Source organism: Saccopteryx bilineata, chromosome 5 (assembly GCF_036850765.1).
Source record: "Saccopteryx bilineata isolate mSacBil1 chromosome 5, mSacBil1_pri_phased_curated, whole genome shotgun sequence".
Classification (NCBI taxonomy): domain Eukaryota; kingdom Metazoa; phylum Chordata; class Mammalia; order Chiroptera; family Emballonuridae; genus Saccopteryx; species Saccopteryx bilineata.
The window spans coordinates 14455623-14472647 of NC_089494.1; the positions used below are offsets into that span (position 1 = coordinate 14455623).

General features: G+C 39.4%; 1 protein-coding gene across 1 annotated transcript in view; it reads left to right on the plus strand.

The window, feature by feature from the left end:
* Nucleotides 1-17025, plus strand: part of SPAG16 (sperm associated antigen 16) — a 232523-nt gene that overhangs the window by 103216 nt on the left and 112282 nt on the right.

Below are 17025 nucleotides of genomic sequence, written 5' to 3' on the forward strand. Positions count from 1 at the left end.
CAAGCAGAGGGTATGGAAATAGAAAATACATAATCATGTTTGCAGGGCTAGGGGAATGTCAGAAAGAACTCTGAGGTGGGCAGAACAGCAGGAGTCAGCAACTCAGTGAAGGGGAGATGGGCACAGATATAGGGAAGGTTAAGGAGCACAGAATGAGAGGGACCTGGCTGGGTTCTTGGCACTTTATCAAGGCAAGACACAGGAGAAGAAGAGGGGGCTCAAGTGGCTGGAACACATGTGCAATAGCTTGAATGGATGCCCCTTGGTAGAACTGCAAAGCTGTAAGGCCCATGGTACACTGAGTTGCCTGTGTAAGTGAAAGCACTTTGGCCAAGAAGGCTATTCCCTCTGAACTAAGAGTCTCCGCTGTAGGTGATGAACAAAAATAAGGACAGGGTATCTAGTTGGTTGTTATGAACGGAGCATTTTTAAAACAGAATTGAGTTTGAGAGAAAAGTGATTCTTTTAGCAGAAGGGTGTTTGTTTTCAGGGAAGGGGTGCAGGGCAGTACAGAGAATTAGTTCTCAGAAGAGACTTGAATTTTTATCTCAGAAAATATTGGGAGATTTTTTGTCTCCTGACATCTGCATATATTAGCTATCCAAACAATTCTAAAGCTGCTTAACTTAGAGAGTACATTTAATTCATTAATTCATTCATTCATTCACAAAACATATTTTTATTGTTTATCCTTTTAATTATATACAACCAGTCAAGTACTATCTAATCTTTAGGAAACTTGGATGAGTATTTAAAAAGAAAATATATTTTGTCTCTTTGTTTTGACACATTATTTCTTATTTTATTACTTTTTATGAATTTCAAATTACATTACATAGATTTGAAATTACATAAGATTTGTTTCAAGAACAAAATTAGAATTTTTAGAAGATTCAATAACTACTTTTATAGTTTCAAATTTCATAAGCAAAAAATAATTTAAAAAGCAGAGGTTATAAAAATCGACTCCATTTTATAACTTAAAATTTATTTTGAGAAGTTCCGACTTACCTTAAAAATTGCTAATGTAGTGGGATGGTGTGAATTTGCCAAAACTCATTAAACTGTACCTTTGTAAGGTATTAATTTTTTTTTAATTCAGTGAGAGGTGAGGTGCAGACAGACAGGCCCTGCATGAGGCTGACCAGGATCCACCCTGCAAGCCCCCTACTGGGAGGTGCTCTGCCCATTTGGGGTTGCTGCTCCATTTCTCAGCAACCCCACTGTTTTAGCCCCTGAGGCAAGGCCATGGAACCATCCTCAGTGCACAGGGCCAACTTGCTCAAAACATTCAAGACATGGCTGCAGGATGGAAAAAGAGAGAGAGTGAGAGAAAAAGAGAGAGAAGGGGGAAGGGTGGAGAAGCAGATGGTTGCTTCTCCTGTGTGCCCTGACCAGGAATTGAACTCAGGATTTCCACACGCTGGCTGATGTTCTACTGCTGAGCCACTGGCCAGGGCCGTAAGGTATGAATTTTACTATAGGTAAATTATACCTAAATAAACCTGATTTTTAAAATATACCTTTGATGCAATTTTTACTTTGGGGAATTTTATACAGGTAGACTCCAATGAGATTTTCAAACAGTGAAACAACAATGGGTTGTCTAGTACCTAGCTGATACCAAGGACCAAAAGGCATCCCTGAAGCCTCCCTTTCTGACAACACTTATCCTTCTCTTTATACAATGGAATTCATGCATAAATGAGCACATATGAATGAATGAATGAATGAATGAATGAATGAATGTATATATTGATCCTTCTCTGTCTTCATGCTTTCAAAAAATACTGGTTATGTTTTATATTTTAGTAAAGTTATTATTTTAAATAAATGTGGTGAATTTCTGTATGAAATTGAGTTCTAAGATATGCAGAGACCTTGAATAACATTGCTTTTTCACTCTCATGGTTTTTATTAAAGTCTGTTTAGTGTACAACATGAAAAACGTTTGTTTGGAAGTTTGAAGGACCTCTCTGGTAGAAGTGCATTGACGCTAACTAAGCCTTAATATAGAACTGATTACCAGCCAATATTTTATTATATATCTATTTGTCTGTTATTGGTCTGTTTTCCTTCTCAGGAGGTAGATAGAGACTATTTCTTGTTTCCCATTGTATTCTCAGTTCCTGGCACAGGTGTTCAATTAATACTTCTAATGTGAACAAATAAAGGAATGAATAAACAGCCATTTCTTGAAATTAATTTTGAAAATAGAAAATGACCTATTTACAATTCTACTTGTTCTTTATTTTTTGTTCTTTGTTTTTGCTAATGTTAGTCAAATAAGTTTGTAAATATGATATATATGTTTGCTCACTTATAGTTTGCACTGGGTGTGGGGGGCAGGCTGTAAGCAGGCAGGGTCCTTATAGCCTAAGGCAGGGGTCTCAAACTTGTGGCCCACGGGCCGCATACGGCCCGCCGAACAATTTTGTGCGGCCTGCAGACTAATCCACAGGCTTACTTAATTTTATCCAAAATATTTTGAACTTCGTGGATTAGTCTGCGGGCCGCACAAAATTGTTCGGCAGGCCGCGAGTTTGAGACCCCTGGCCTAAGGCTTAGTTTTAAGACAGCCTTTCCCACCCTTTTAATACTAAGATCTTTTCAAAACTAAGCTTTCCCCACACCCTTGACTGTTGCATGATGTGGTGTGATGCACTCTCATAAGGAATCCTATTATGCCTCAGATAAGTGACTTTGTATCAGAGACTTCCTTGTTTGTATATTGGATTAAAGGTTTTGATTTCTACACTATAAAATGGGGCAGAGGAGCCCATGCTGGAGGAAAGCAGAGAAAGGCCACGTGGAGGAGAGGAGAAGCTGACAAGATGTCAAAATGCTAAAGAAGAAGCCAGTTTGTGCAGAGTTTGTGCAGAGATAGGAGATAGGAAACAGAGGTGAATAAGGCTGGTGAGGTAGAAACCATTGATTCTACGAAACTCAGATAAGTCAGTGGCTTTGGGAGCCCTGAATGGAAAGGGAAGTGTTTTCCTACTGTGTGTATTTCTTGCCCACCGGTGGGAGCTAGGATTAAAGCTAATGGCCCACCAGTTCTTGGCTTCATTGTTTTATTACTGTCTGTCTGAATCAAATTCGAACCTGCCATGGGCTAGGCGGCTGTGATGATGGCCGTGGCCCCTGGCCATACAGTTAATATATATTTTTTGGAAACATTTTTATTTCATCACAATTCCTTAGGTGATGGACCCCAGAGATCTGAATTAGCACCTGGCTGATTTTATGGCAGGCTTCATAAGAATGGATGCTTAAGAGGAGTAGAGGAGTGGTGGTGGTGGAGGCGGTAGTGGGTCTTGCGGTGGCCCTATCTGCGGGACAGGCAGTGGGCACAGTGGCTTGTTGGATAAGTTTCTTTAGGGGAAGACAAGATGGCAATGGAGTAGGCAGACGTACCAACTTCCACCTCCCAGAACCAAAGTGGATTACAAACTAATTTTAAGAACCATCATCTGGAAAAACCAACTTTGGACTAAACTAAGAGGACTCTTCAACCAAGGAACACTGATGAAGGCACACTGAGATTGGTAGGAAAAGTGGAAACACGGAGAGGGCTGCCCAGCTCCCCAGAGCGAATGGCAGCCGGGAGAGACTCGTGTGGCAGAAAGTGAGTTTAGCAGAGAGGGGAGGGTCCTGAGCCCCAGGAACAAAGCCCCAGCATGCAGCCCCAGAGCCTAGAAGAGGCGTATGGATAGTATTTAGCTGGAAATAGGACAGGATACTGTTTGTGAGAAAGAGACTGATTTCTTAGACCCGGAATTCTTCTTAAAGGGACTGCGCAGAAAACCTCTCTCACAACCACTCACCCAGGGCTCCGGGGGACAGGGAGAGAGGAGAGGACTTGAGCAGCAGGAAGAGAGAGTAATCTAGGAGGCACAGGGAGAAACATTTTGAGAGACAGCCACCCTAACCCCTGGGACAAGTCACTCCCCAAATCTGAAGTGAATATTTCCCCTGGAAATAGCAATACCAGCAAAGGGAAGCAGGACACCAGCCAAACAAGCTCTCCCACGGCACTCAGAGTAGAGTCACTTAGAAGGAGGGAGCTTTCAGGACTACAGTAGTGAGTGTTAGAGTCTGAGCTGTAGCGCCCCCACCCACACGGCTGAGGGCTCCCCCGAGGGCGGGCGGCAGTGGGACCCAGAAGCATGGTTCTGTTGGCAAAGGGCGGAAGCTGGCTGGCCACCACTGAGGCCCAGGTGTGAGCTCAGTTGTGCCCAGCTGGGGAGGAGGGGATGTGCAAAAGTGGTCAAGCCCAGCTGCAGGCTGCCTGCAATCCAGACTGTGGGGGAAAGGCAGGAGCCCCAGAAGGGGCGGAGACCTGCCCTTGACCAAGGGCGCAGGAGCACAGCCTTGTCCCACCCGCGGAACTGAGGCTTGTGGCCTGACTGGGGAGCCGGCTTCTCCCGCGGGGGTGGAGCCAAAAGCTCAGAACAGACAGAGTCCCACTACTGAGCATGGGCACGCAGTCCTGCCCAGCCTGTGGAGCCAAGGCTTGCAGCCGTCCCATGAGCGGGTTTCTCCTTCAGGGGTGGGGCGAAAGCCCAGAATCAGGCAAAGACCCACAGCTGAACAAAGGTGCTCATCCCTGCCCTCAGGGCCAAGCATAAAGCCACCCATGGGGGCGGGGCAAAGGCCAAAGCCACCTAGGCTTGTACACCCGAGCACATGATCACAGCCACTCCCGTGAAGGAGAGGCAGAAACCACAGCAACAGCCCCAGTGAGCAGGCACTGGCAACACCCATACCTGAACACACTGGGCAGCAGCAGCAGAGGGTGTGGCGGGCCTGGAGACAGACCACACCTAGGGAACACAAAGGCCACACCCAGTGGACTCCAGTGGCCAAAACCTTCTTTTACACAGAGAAAATAAGAAGGCAGAGAAATGCAACACAAATGAATCAAGAGAACTCCCCAGAAAAGGACCTGAATGAGTCAGATATAACCAAATTACCAGATGCAGAGTTTAAAATAACGATTGTTAGGATGCTCAAAGATATTAGAACAACAATAGATGGTCATTACGAACAACTAAATAAAGAGATAGCAAATATAAAAACAGGACATTGAAATAATAAAAAAGAATCAGTCAGAAATGACAAATACAATATCAGAAATGGAAGGTATTAAAAGCAGGATGGATGAAGCTGAGAATCGAATCAGCAAGTTAGAGGACAAGATAAATAAAGGCATGGAAGCAGAGCAGAAAAAAGAAAAGAGACTCAAAAAGTCTGAGGAAACTCTAAAAGAGCTCTGTGACAATATGAAGAGAAACAACATCCACATCATAGGGGTTCCTGAAGAAGAAGAGAAAATACAAGGGACAGAGACTTTGTTCAAACATATCATAGCTGAAAACTTCCCTCAATTGAGGCAGGAAAATATCTCACAAGTTCAAAAAGCACAGAGAACTCCATTAAAGAGAAACCCAAAGAAATCTACACCAAGATACATCATAAGTAAAATACCAAAGCTAAATGATAAAGAAAAAATATTAAAAGCTGCTATAGAAAAAAAGACTATCACCTACAAAGGAGCCCCCATAAGGATGATTTCAGACTTCTCAACAGAAACACTTGAGGCCAGAAGGGAATGGCAAGAAATATTCAAAGTAATGCAGAACAAGAGCCTACAACCAAGACTACTTTACCAGCAAGGCTATCGTTTAAAATTGAAGAAGAAATAAAAAGCTTTCCAGACAAAAAAAAAAACTCAAGGAATTCACTACAACCAAACCAAGGCTGCAAGAAATGCTAAGGGGCCTGTTGTAAACAGATCAAAGGAGAAAAAGAATATAGCAAAAGAGGAATACAGTTTTAAAGAATAAAATGGCAATAAACAACTACATATCAACAATAACCTTAAATGTAAATGGATTAAATGATTTGATCAAAAGACATAGGGTAGTTGTGTGGATAAGAAAACAGGACCCATACATATACTGTCTACAAGAGACACACCTTAAAACAAAAGATACACATAGACTGAAGATAAAAGGATGGAAAAAAAATATTTCATGCAAATGTAAATGAAAAAAAACTGGGGTAGCAATACTTATATCAGACAAAATGGACTTTAAAACAAAGGCTATAGTAAGAGATAAAGAAGGTCACTACATAATGATAAAGGGAGCAATCCAACAAGAAGGTACAACCATTACAAATATCTACACACCTAATATAGGAGCACCTAAATATATAAAGCAGACTTTAATGGATTTAAAGGGCGAGATCAACAGCAATACTATAATAGTAGGGGATTTCAATACCCCACTAACATTACTAGATAGACCCTCAAGAAAGAAAATTAACAAAGAAACAACAGACTTAAAGGACATACTAGATCAACTTGATTTAATAAATATCTTCAGAACCTTTCACCCTAAAGCAGCACAATATATATTATATTGCTGGATCCGGTTTGCTAATATTTTGTTGAGGATTTTAACATCTAAATTCATAGGGACATTGGCCTATAATATTCTTTATTTGTGTTGTCTTTGCCTGGTTTCGGAATCAGAATTATACTTGCCTCATGAAAGGAGCTTGGAAGTCTTCCTTCCTCTTGAATTTTTTGAAATAGCTTGAGAAGAATAGGAGTTAGTTCTTCTTTGAATATTTGGTAGAATTCACTTGTGAAGCCATCAGGCCCAGGACTCTTCTTTTTTGGGAGTTTTGTGATAACTGTTTCTATCTCATTTGTTGTAATTGGTCTGTTTAGGTCTTCTGATTCTTCCAGATTAACTTTTGGAAGATTATATGTTTCAAGGAATTTGTCCATTTCATCTAGGTTGTCTAGTTTTTTGGCGTACAGTTCTTCATAGTATTTTCTTACAATATTTTGTATTTCTGTTGTGTCAGTTGTTATTTCTCCACTCTCATTTCTAATTTTATTTATTTGAGTTTTCTCTCTTTTTTTCTTGGTAAGTCTGGTTAAAGGTTCATCGATCTTGTTTACCTTTTCAAAGAACCAGCTCCTGGTTTCATTGATCCTCTGTATTGTTTCTTTAGCCTCTATGTCATTTATTTCTGCTCTGATCTTTATTATTTCCTTCCTTCTACTATCTCTGGGCTTTACTTGCTGTTCTTTTTCTAGTCATTTTAGATGCAGGGTCAAGTTGTTTATTTGAGCTTTTTCTAGCTTCTTGAGGTATGCCTGTAATGCTGTGAACTTCCCTCTCAGGACTGCTTTTGCTGTGTCCCATAAATTTTGAGTTGATGTATGCTCATTATCATGACTTCCCTTCTTTATGAATACCATATTGTAGGAATGAACCATGAAGTATACTTAGGTGCCCACCCAATGTCCTTTCATATGTACCTGGAGGATCACTTTTAAACAAGCAAAAGTCACTTCTACCTCTCAACATGTTTTACAGATTTTTTAAAATGTACTTTTCCTTACAGCGCTGGTATAATGTTGCTGTTGAAGCTAAGGACATTGGGTTATTTTCATGGCAATGTTTAAATCACCATTATTTTAATCTTTATTTTTGATGAAGGTTTAAAGAATATAGTTAGGCAAAATAATGTCCCCTCAAAAAAAAAATAATGTCCCCTCATCAATGTCCATGTCCTAATTACCAGAATTTGGAAATGTTACTTTATATGGCAAAAAGGATTTTGCAGATGTGATTAAGGATCTTGAGATAGGGAGATTATTCTGGATTATCCAAGTGAATACAGTATAATTACAAGGGGCCATCTAAGAGAGAGAGGGAGGCAGGAAGGTCTGAGAACATGTGATGATGAAAAGCATCAGAGTCAGAGAGAAACCTGAAGATGCAGCACTGCTGGCCTTGAAAATGGAGGATGGGGTCATGATCAAGGAGTCTAGGTGTCCTCGAAAGCCGGAAAAGGCAGGAAACATGCCCTCTCCCCAACCCTCCAGAAGGACCTAGTCCTGGCAACAGTTTGATTTTAGCCCAGTGAAGCCCATTTCAAACGTCTGACCTCCAGAACCGAAAGATAATGTTTGTCTTGTTTTAAGTCACCACGTTTGTGGCTATTGGTTACAACAGCAATAGGAGATGATGACACAGATATCTACAACCCTTGAATAATGTCTGTAGTCTCAGCCCCCATTCATGATCGATTGTGAGCAGCCTGTGCTTCTCTAAAAAGAGCTTTGTTCAAGGGCCCTGAAGACACATAAGGAAGAACACCAGCAGCCAAAAGGCCAAGTCCATTTCATTGGCTGCTGCTAGTTTGAGAGTATATGACAACCCTGGGGACAGCATCTTCCATCCTTCTTACCTGATAGTGTTGCTTAATTGTCTGTAGGGAGGTGGTGGAAATGTGGATATTGAGTATCCAACCATTCTAGGCTTGACAGTTAGTAATTTATAAAACTATAACAGGGACCCAAGAATGTACCCACTAAGCTGTCCTGTTGACAGGTATGTGATCTACATATAGCATATCTTTGAACTTGAACAAACGTTTCACCAACACATTGCCAAAGTTGATAACTTTCCAGCCTAAATGATTGGGTCTCTCACCTCTATCTTCTTCACTGGAGCAGTCCCACATCTTAGGCTTTGGTACTACAGCAATGCAGTCTTGTGGTGCCAAATTATCAGGATGTGTTCAGCTGACAGGAGGCAAAATGATTAACATTCATTTAAAAACAAAGGAATTTCTTTGTCTCATGCCTTGCAGGGCTGGCAGACTTTCTTAAGCAAACCCTTTTACAGTCTGATTTCTTTTCTTTTTCTTCCTGGTCTGTTATCCGTAGTGTGTTATCATTAGTGCATTGTTTTTGTCCTCATAATTATAAAACACTGCTGCATTTTCAGGCATCGTATCCATGACAGGTAGGAAAATTAAAAAAGAGAATGCCAAAAGTCAAAGGGCAGAAAGCTTTGTCCTTGTCCCTGCCTTTATATACAGGAAAGATGGTCCTTCCCAAGAACTTTAGCCTATTTCTCAATGAGCAGTAGAACTATGTATGTCACATGGTTACTCTTCCTATTAAGATAGTATTTAAGTTTTCTAAAATACATAGGGGGGGGAAAGGAAAGAGAAATGACATTGTGAATGATTGGGGGAGCCAGTCCTCAGAGACTACAAAGTACAAATTTTAATAAGTGGTATCTGTAAGATGGATTGGTTAAATCTACTCTGGATACCATAATTCTCCAACTTCCATCCTGTGTAAAATAGCTTCACAGAGCTTCTGTGGAAAGATAAAGGGAATGGTCCCCAGATTTATTAATTATTAATTGAGTCTTTTGCTCTAATTCTTCTTTAATTCAGAAACACTTGCTGTATAGAATTTTAATGATGTTATTAATGTATTGCTTTTTTGCATACATATGATGAAACATTTTTTTGATGAAACATTTTTCATGACATTTCTCCACTCATAAAAAAAACTACTGGATTCACAAATAATTCTTAAGGAAATGTCTAACACCTCAATGGACTTTCTTTATCAAGATCTTAGACATAAAAATGGTTTAAAATAAATAATTCTTACACTTAGAAGGCTGATCAAATTGCAAAATTCTATAACATTTTGTGAGTTCTCTCACAGATAGTATCTGGCCCAAAGCTACAATTCTAAAACGAGTTATTTTTTTTTATTACCTATTGCAGTTTTTCTTTAAAAAGAGCGTATTTCACAACTTAGAATGTGACATTATTGTCGCACAAGTAGATGTGTACGATATGTGCATGTATCCAACCGTATCCTCCATCAACGCAATTTCAGGGGTTGATTATACAATCCTATACTAGTGGAAAATTACCCACTTTCTCATAGGTACCGTTTCAAACATCTTTTTGGAATGAAATTTGTGACTTCCTGCTAACAGCTCTAGAAAGGAGATGAGGAGGAAGATATAGAGGGGAAAGTTCATTCTATAATGAAAAGGAAGAGAGAAACAGAAAAAGTAGGAAAAACTCATTTTAATTGGCAACATCTGTAGAGAGAAAGCCACATGCTCAGTAAGCTCTCCACACTCCAGCTTTCTCAGGACCCCTGGGCCACCCGAGAGCTTCTAAACCAGCCATTTATATAAGAACGCATGTTTTTGTTGTTTTAAACTTGGATAGTCTTCACACTTGGAAATTAGAAATGTAGGTTAAAATGTTAATAGGAAATTTAGTACAGAAGGAATTTATACATTTCATCACTAAACTTTAATACTAACCATATTTAGGCAGGCATCTTATTACTCAGTGAATATAAGAAGAGAAGCAATTACCTTGACAGTTGAGACAAAACTATCCAGAGGTTATTATCCAGTTTAACTAGCTGAATTCTAGACACAAGGCCTGAAATTGATGTTGTGTGTTCAGGAGGCACTGAGCTACTCAAATTGAAATAGAAACTTTTTCTCTTTTCCAATCTGGGACAAACTCTTGCTTTCCTTTTAAGAAGAAATCATTTAAAAGATGAATGAGAAATAAAACAGTGATTTTTTTGACTTTGGAATATTACCTAAGATTTTAGGATCTTCAGTCAGTGTTCACTAATTAGGAAATATAAACTTATCAATTGATGAAACTCAATATAATATCTGGCCCAAAGCTACAATTCTAAAATGAGTTATTTTAGAGTAAGATAAATTCAGTGGTGGGATTCAGCCAGTTCGCACTGGTTTGGCAGAACTGACACCTAATTTTTTGTTGAGTTTGGCGAACCGGTTGTTAAAATGGCCCTTGTAATCAGGGTTCTATCTGAGGTGGGTGCCTGGGCAGCTGCCCAATGTGGAAATCACACATTTACATTCCTTATTCCTTTTTAACATTAAAATATGCAACAGCATATTCTAAGTGCCTATAGTAGTGTTCATTCCATCCACAGGTGAAAAAAAATTGATGGAACTATGCTTGTAATATTTATTTATTAATTTCATAAAACTCATTATACCTTTGATGAAATATATACTACATTTTAATTACCTTGCATTAGTTACGTCAGTAAACAAACACATAAAGTAAATAGAAAAAGTGCCAAACAACCAGGTGGTAACAACTTGTATTGTTTTTTGTCAGGTATTATATATATAATACTTTTTTTTTTTTTTTTTTTACAGAGACAGAAAGAGAGTCAGAGAGAGGGATAGATAGGGACAGACAGACAGGAACGGAGAGAGATGAAAAGCATCAATCATTAGTTTTTCGTTGCGACACCTTAGTTGTTCATTGATTGCTTTCTCATATGTGCCTTGACCGCGGGCCTTCAGCAGACCGAGTAACCCCTTGCTTGAGCCAGCGACCTTGGGTCCAAGCTGGTGAGCTTTTTGCTCAAGCCAGATGAGCCCGCCCTTAAGCTGGTGACCTCGGGGTCTCGAACCTGGGTCGTCCTCATCCCAGTTCGATGCTCTATCCACTGCGACACCGCCTGGTCAGGCAATGCTTTATTTATATTTTAAAATTCTTTCTTATAGCATGATCTAGTTTTGTGTACCTCCTTTATTGTTCTTATTTAAGTATTAAATGCATGAAAAAATACCTTTTAGTATATTGCCTTTTTATACTTAAAATGGTCACTAAGGCAGAGAACCAGTCATTAGGGTGGCAAATCCTACCACTGGATATATTTCATAAATATCTACAGTAAACACTCTGGAGGTGCAGATGGGGAAGAGCAAAACCAGTTAAAGGGAAGAAAAAAGCCTTCTTAGAAGAGGTGATCTTTGAGATGGGATTTCTAGGCCTCAAAGAGAGCTAGGATTGGTCAGTGGCAAGAGGGATACGGTGCTGTGTTTCTTATGGAGCAACAAGCTGTCACAGGTAGCCTCAGTGATAGGGAAAACAAAACAATAAGGTTGAATAGTACTTTGTTTATATTACTGAGCATGTTTATATATCAGGGTAGGGTAGTTCAGTGGATGAATACTGAACACTAAATTATTACAAGAATTTATTGGCCCTGGCCAGTTGGCTCATAGTAGAGTATCAGCCCAGCGTATGGAAGTTCTGGGTTTGATTCCCATTCATGGTACACGGGAGAAGCAGCTATCTGCTTCTCCACCTTCCCCCTCCCCTTTCTCTCCCCCACCCCTCCCACTTTTGTAGCCATGGCTCATTCAAGCAAGTTGGCCCTGGGTGCTAAGGATGGCCCTGACCAGGAAATCAAACCCGGGACTTCCACACTCTGGGCTGACACTCTACCACTGAGCCAACCTGCAGGATTTTTAAGGTTTCATTACTTTTCAGGCTTAAACTGGAGTTACATATTTTAAGTTAATGAAATATAATGCAGCTTATTTGGTAATTGAAGACTTCTTTTTTTAAGTATAGAGAATATTCTTTCTTGTAGACTGTAATTATAGCTATGGTCACTGTATCAAATTAAACATGCATTATAGGCATTTAAACCTCATAATAAATTCTGTATATTACTGTATGGGAGCTTTTGCTTAGTGGCACAAAATTTATAAAATTAAAATCTAAGTTTTAAGAAAAAAAACTTACCTCAATCTTTACATTCTTTAAGATTCACTTTTTCATAATACAGAAAATATTTTAATGACAAAAATGCAGTGAGATATTATTAGTAAATATTTTTAAATCTATAATGAAGCACTCATGTTCATGCTTATAGTCATGTCAAATAGATCTGTATCATATAACCTTTTTGTCAAGGCTTATGGAATATGAAAGCACCATAAACTCCATGTAATACCTGAATTAAGAATTCTGGATTTTGAATAATTTTATTCTAAAGATTATAAATGTATTTTTCCCTGAATTTACAAAGAGACTAAGAACTTAATAACAGTATTATTGTGCTATATATATATATTGTATAATTTGAAAGTTGATTTATTTTCTTAGGAATAGCCTTAGAACTTCTTGGTTTTTGTCATTTGTTTTTTGTTTTTCTTTTTTTTTATTTATTTAATAGCAAGAAGTAAAATGTCTTTTTTTTTTTTTTAGCGAGGGAGAGAGGCAGGCAGACAGACAGACAGACAGGAGGAAGGGAGAGAGATGAGAAGCATCAACTCATAGTTGCAGCCTCTTAATTGTTCATTGATTGCTTTCTCATACATACCTTGACTGGCAGCAGCTCCAGCCGAGGCAGTGACCCCTTGCTCAAACCAGCAACCTTGGGCTTCAAGCCAGTGACCTTTGGGCTCAAGCCAGTGACCATGGAGTCATGTCTATGATCCTATGCTCAAACCAGTGACCCTGCGCTCAAACTGGTGAGCCTGCGCTCAAGCTGGCGATCTTTGGATTTTGAACCTGGGTCCTCAGCGTCCCAGGCTGATGCTCTATCCACTGCACCACTGCCTGGTCAGGCTAAATGTCTATATTTTTTTAGCAAATGATATCATAAATAAAACTTGTATATAAGCATTCAATTCCATTGCATATGCCTTGCCATTTATATGTTTAATAAGAAGTGAATTTTAAAAATAGAAGATGTGTATATTAGGTATATTGCATTGCTTACCAAAGATTTATTTTGTTAACATAAAATTAGATGTTGTGTAACATCAGTGCATGGAAAACTGAGTTGTCAGTGTAGTATGTTACACTCTTTCTGCATATGAATTGACGTTGAATAGGTAGTCATTTCCCTGATGTTAACATGTAAGTTTTCTGTGTTTCCAGAGAAAACTAAAAGGCAAAACTGATATTTTGAAAAAAAAATTCTTAAGTGACCCTAAAATGATTAGAGATGATTATATAGAATAACATCACCACTCTTGACCACAGTCTCATTAAAACTAGTAATTCTAGCCTGATCAGTGGTTGTACAGTGGGTAGAGCATTGACCTGGGACACTGAGGTCCCAAGTTCAAAATCCCAAGGTTGCCCAGTTGAGTGCAGGCTCATCCGACTTGAGTGTAGAGTTGCCAGCTTGAGCATGGGATCATTAACATGATCCCACGGTCACTGGCTTGGGCAAGGGTTATTGGTTTGGCTAGACCTCGCCCCCCTCACCCCGTCAAGGCATGTATGAGAAGTAGTTACTGAACAACTAAAGTGCTGCAACTATGAGTTGATGCTTCTTATCTCTCTCCCTTCCTGTCTGTCTGTCTCTCTCTCTAAAAACAAAACAAAACAAAATACAAACAAAAAAACCCCATGAGTAATTCTTAGCTATGACAAAGATAGAGAAATGATTCATTATTGTTGTGAGAGGAGGGAATAGAAAAGCAACAATTCTGTGTTGCATGCAGGTAGAAAAGTACTGATCAATAGTTTTGGGTATTTTTTATAGCCTTTGCCTATAACCTGACTTAGAAGGAAAGCCATAGAGATAGTCCGTAGGTGGTTTGGTAGGAAGAAAAGGTCCATCAATCACTTCTTTCCATTAGAGCCTATATTTCCAGTGAGCATTAAATGACTGAAAACACCAGAAGATAACCATCTGAGTTTTTGTTCCTTGCCACATTAAACACCATATATATTACATTAGTTTAAAGGATTTGGATCCTAAAGAAATTGAAGAGATGTTTTAAACCCAATTATTTGCTTAAAATTAGAAAAATACTGTTTTTGAGAAACTTGAAATTTTCAAATAAACATGAGTGTGGAAAAAATGAAAAAATAATAACTAACATTTAATTGAGTACCTAATATGTGACAAGTACTTTCCTAAGTGCTTGCTATATAATTTAGTTTAAATTATACTTAATTTCCCAAAACTTGTTTTCTACAAATGAGGTAACCAAGGTGACTTCAAAGTATGGAACCATTATTTTAAAGTCGTAAGAAAATTATGAAAGGAAAAGCCTTGTTTCTTATATACCTCAAGAAACTTTATTTTTTATGAGCAATTTCTAGGGAAAATCTGAGTTTTAGAGTTTAATGTGAATTCTCTGAGAAATTGTTTCATGAAACTAGTCATTGAGAACCAACCACACCACCCATGGTTACTGATACATGCACTTGGCCCACATGAGTCAGACCATCTACAAGTCTGCAAAACCAACCGCAAACCTCAAAGCACAGGCATACTAGGAGCTACCTAAAAGCGCTAGGATCAAATTAAAAATGCCCCAACATTATAAAAACCATATTATTGCCTGAACGGGGAGTGGTGCAGTGGATAGAGCGTCAGATTGGGATGCGGAGGACCCAGGTTCGAGACCCCGAGGTCGCCAGCTTGAGCGCAGGCTTATCTGGTTTGAGCAAGGCTCACCAACTTGAACCTGAGGTCACTAGCTCACTCTACTGTGCCCCCCCACCCCCATCAAGGCACATATGAGAAAGTAATCAACGAACAACTAAGGTGCTGCAACGAAGAATTGATGCTTCTCATCTCTCTCCCTTCCTGTCTGTCCCTCTCTCTGACTCTCTCTGTCTCTGTCACAAAATAAATAAATAAATAAAATTATTTAAAAAAAAAAAAAAAAACATGTTATTTTAGTCTTCCAAATGCTACTGCTTGTTCTTTTCTCAAAATTTGTAATTCATAAATACACACTCTTTCCTTAATCTAGTCAAGGATTCATTGGGAACTAAACATTGGACTCTGAAAGATGGCGATAAAATATTAGCTTTTGCTGGTAAAAGCTAGATTAGAGGCATATTTCAATATGTTGCCACGATGGGCTTTCTACTACTCCACTCTTGCAAATAGGCTAACATACTGGAGCCCAGACATGCTGAGCAAGAGTTGGCCTGTCGCTCTTAGCCCGGTGTTGCAATGCTCAGCACTGAAGAGCTGAAAGCGTGTTTACCGCAGGCAGGCTGATCCAGAGAAGACACGGAAGCCAGAAGTAGGGAACGTTGCATTTAGTTTTGTGCACATATTTGTTTCATGACTTTTGTTCCTGTTTTACTTTGCCACTTTTTAAATCACACTTAATTATTTAATATTCTTTATTGGTGAGAACCGTGAGTTGACTCTTCCTGAAGATGATGGTGAAAATGCTAATATACGAAAGTGACATCTGGCATGCCTGATGAGGAGCTATATGTTAAATGGATCTAAAGCCATTATTCTTGGCTTACTGCTGTTTACTTCTAGCTAATGTCCTGGTTTCTTCTCTTGCTTTCCGTTTTCAGCTAGAGAAGACTTTTAAATAGTTATCTATCATATAATGTTCCCCTACTTGAGGGCATTCAGTGATCTTAGGATAAGTTTCAGTCTTCTTTTCTCAGTCTGTGAGGTCCTACATGATCCGGTCCTTGGCTTCCTACTGCTCCTCATTCATCCTTAGAACAGCCCTCCCTGCCGGCTGTCTGCAGTCACCCTGGCCTGCCTGCTGTCCCTTGAGTACACCAACTCCTTTCAGCCTTCGCACTTTGCACGTGCAGTCACCTCTGCTGGACCACCTGTCCTTTAATTGTCCCAAAGATGCTTCTTCCTCCTTGCCATTCTGATCTCAACTAGAATGTCACATCTTCCGTGAGGACTCCCCTGACCACCTCACTCTTCCCCGAGTCATTATCACATCACAGCATGTTTTCCATATAGCTGGGTCATTGGTTTCTTTTCATGTTGCTGATTGCCTGCGCACCCCGTTCATCTTAAGCTTCCTGACAGGGATGCCTGTCTGTTCTGCAGACTGCATCCTAGGCTCTTCAAGCATGTTGGTTGAAATAAGGGAAAAAGTTATGTGAGTGCTTTGTAAATCCTGATAAATACCCAAAGATAAGGTGCAATTATTTAGCTGAGAAACCATCAGACAAGTCCTTTATATATATTTGTCCTGGTAAGCTGGATATAGGCATACGTAATGTGCAAGTGTGTACTGTCATTAAGAGTAGATAAGTGGTCACCGAATGTTCACAGGGCACAGATTTTGATATTGATATATTTTCAACCCACTGCACGTCTTTTATGCTGAAGATAATTAGAGCCTGTGAACCTAAGTGAAGAAAACCTTCACAATGCTGAATAACCTAAAGTGAAGACAGGGGTATCTAATTAGTCTTTCTTGTGACAGTCTTATTTTGGATTAATATTCTTCTTTTTGAAAAGTCTAACAGTGGTGCTTATGCCACCGACATTACTGATAATTAATAGTGTTCTCCAAACACCTACACATATTCTCTCCAAAATATCCTCGTGTGATGCCACGGCGGGGA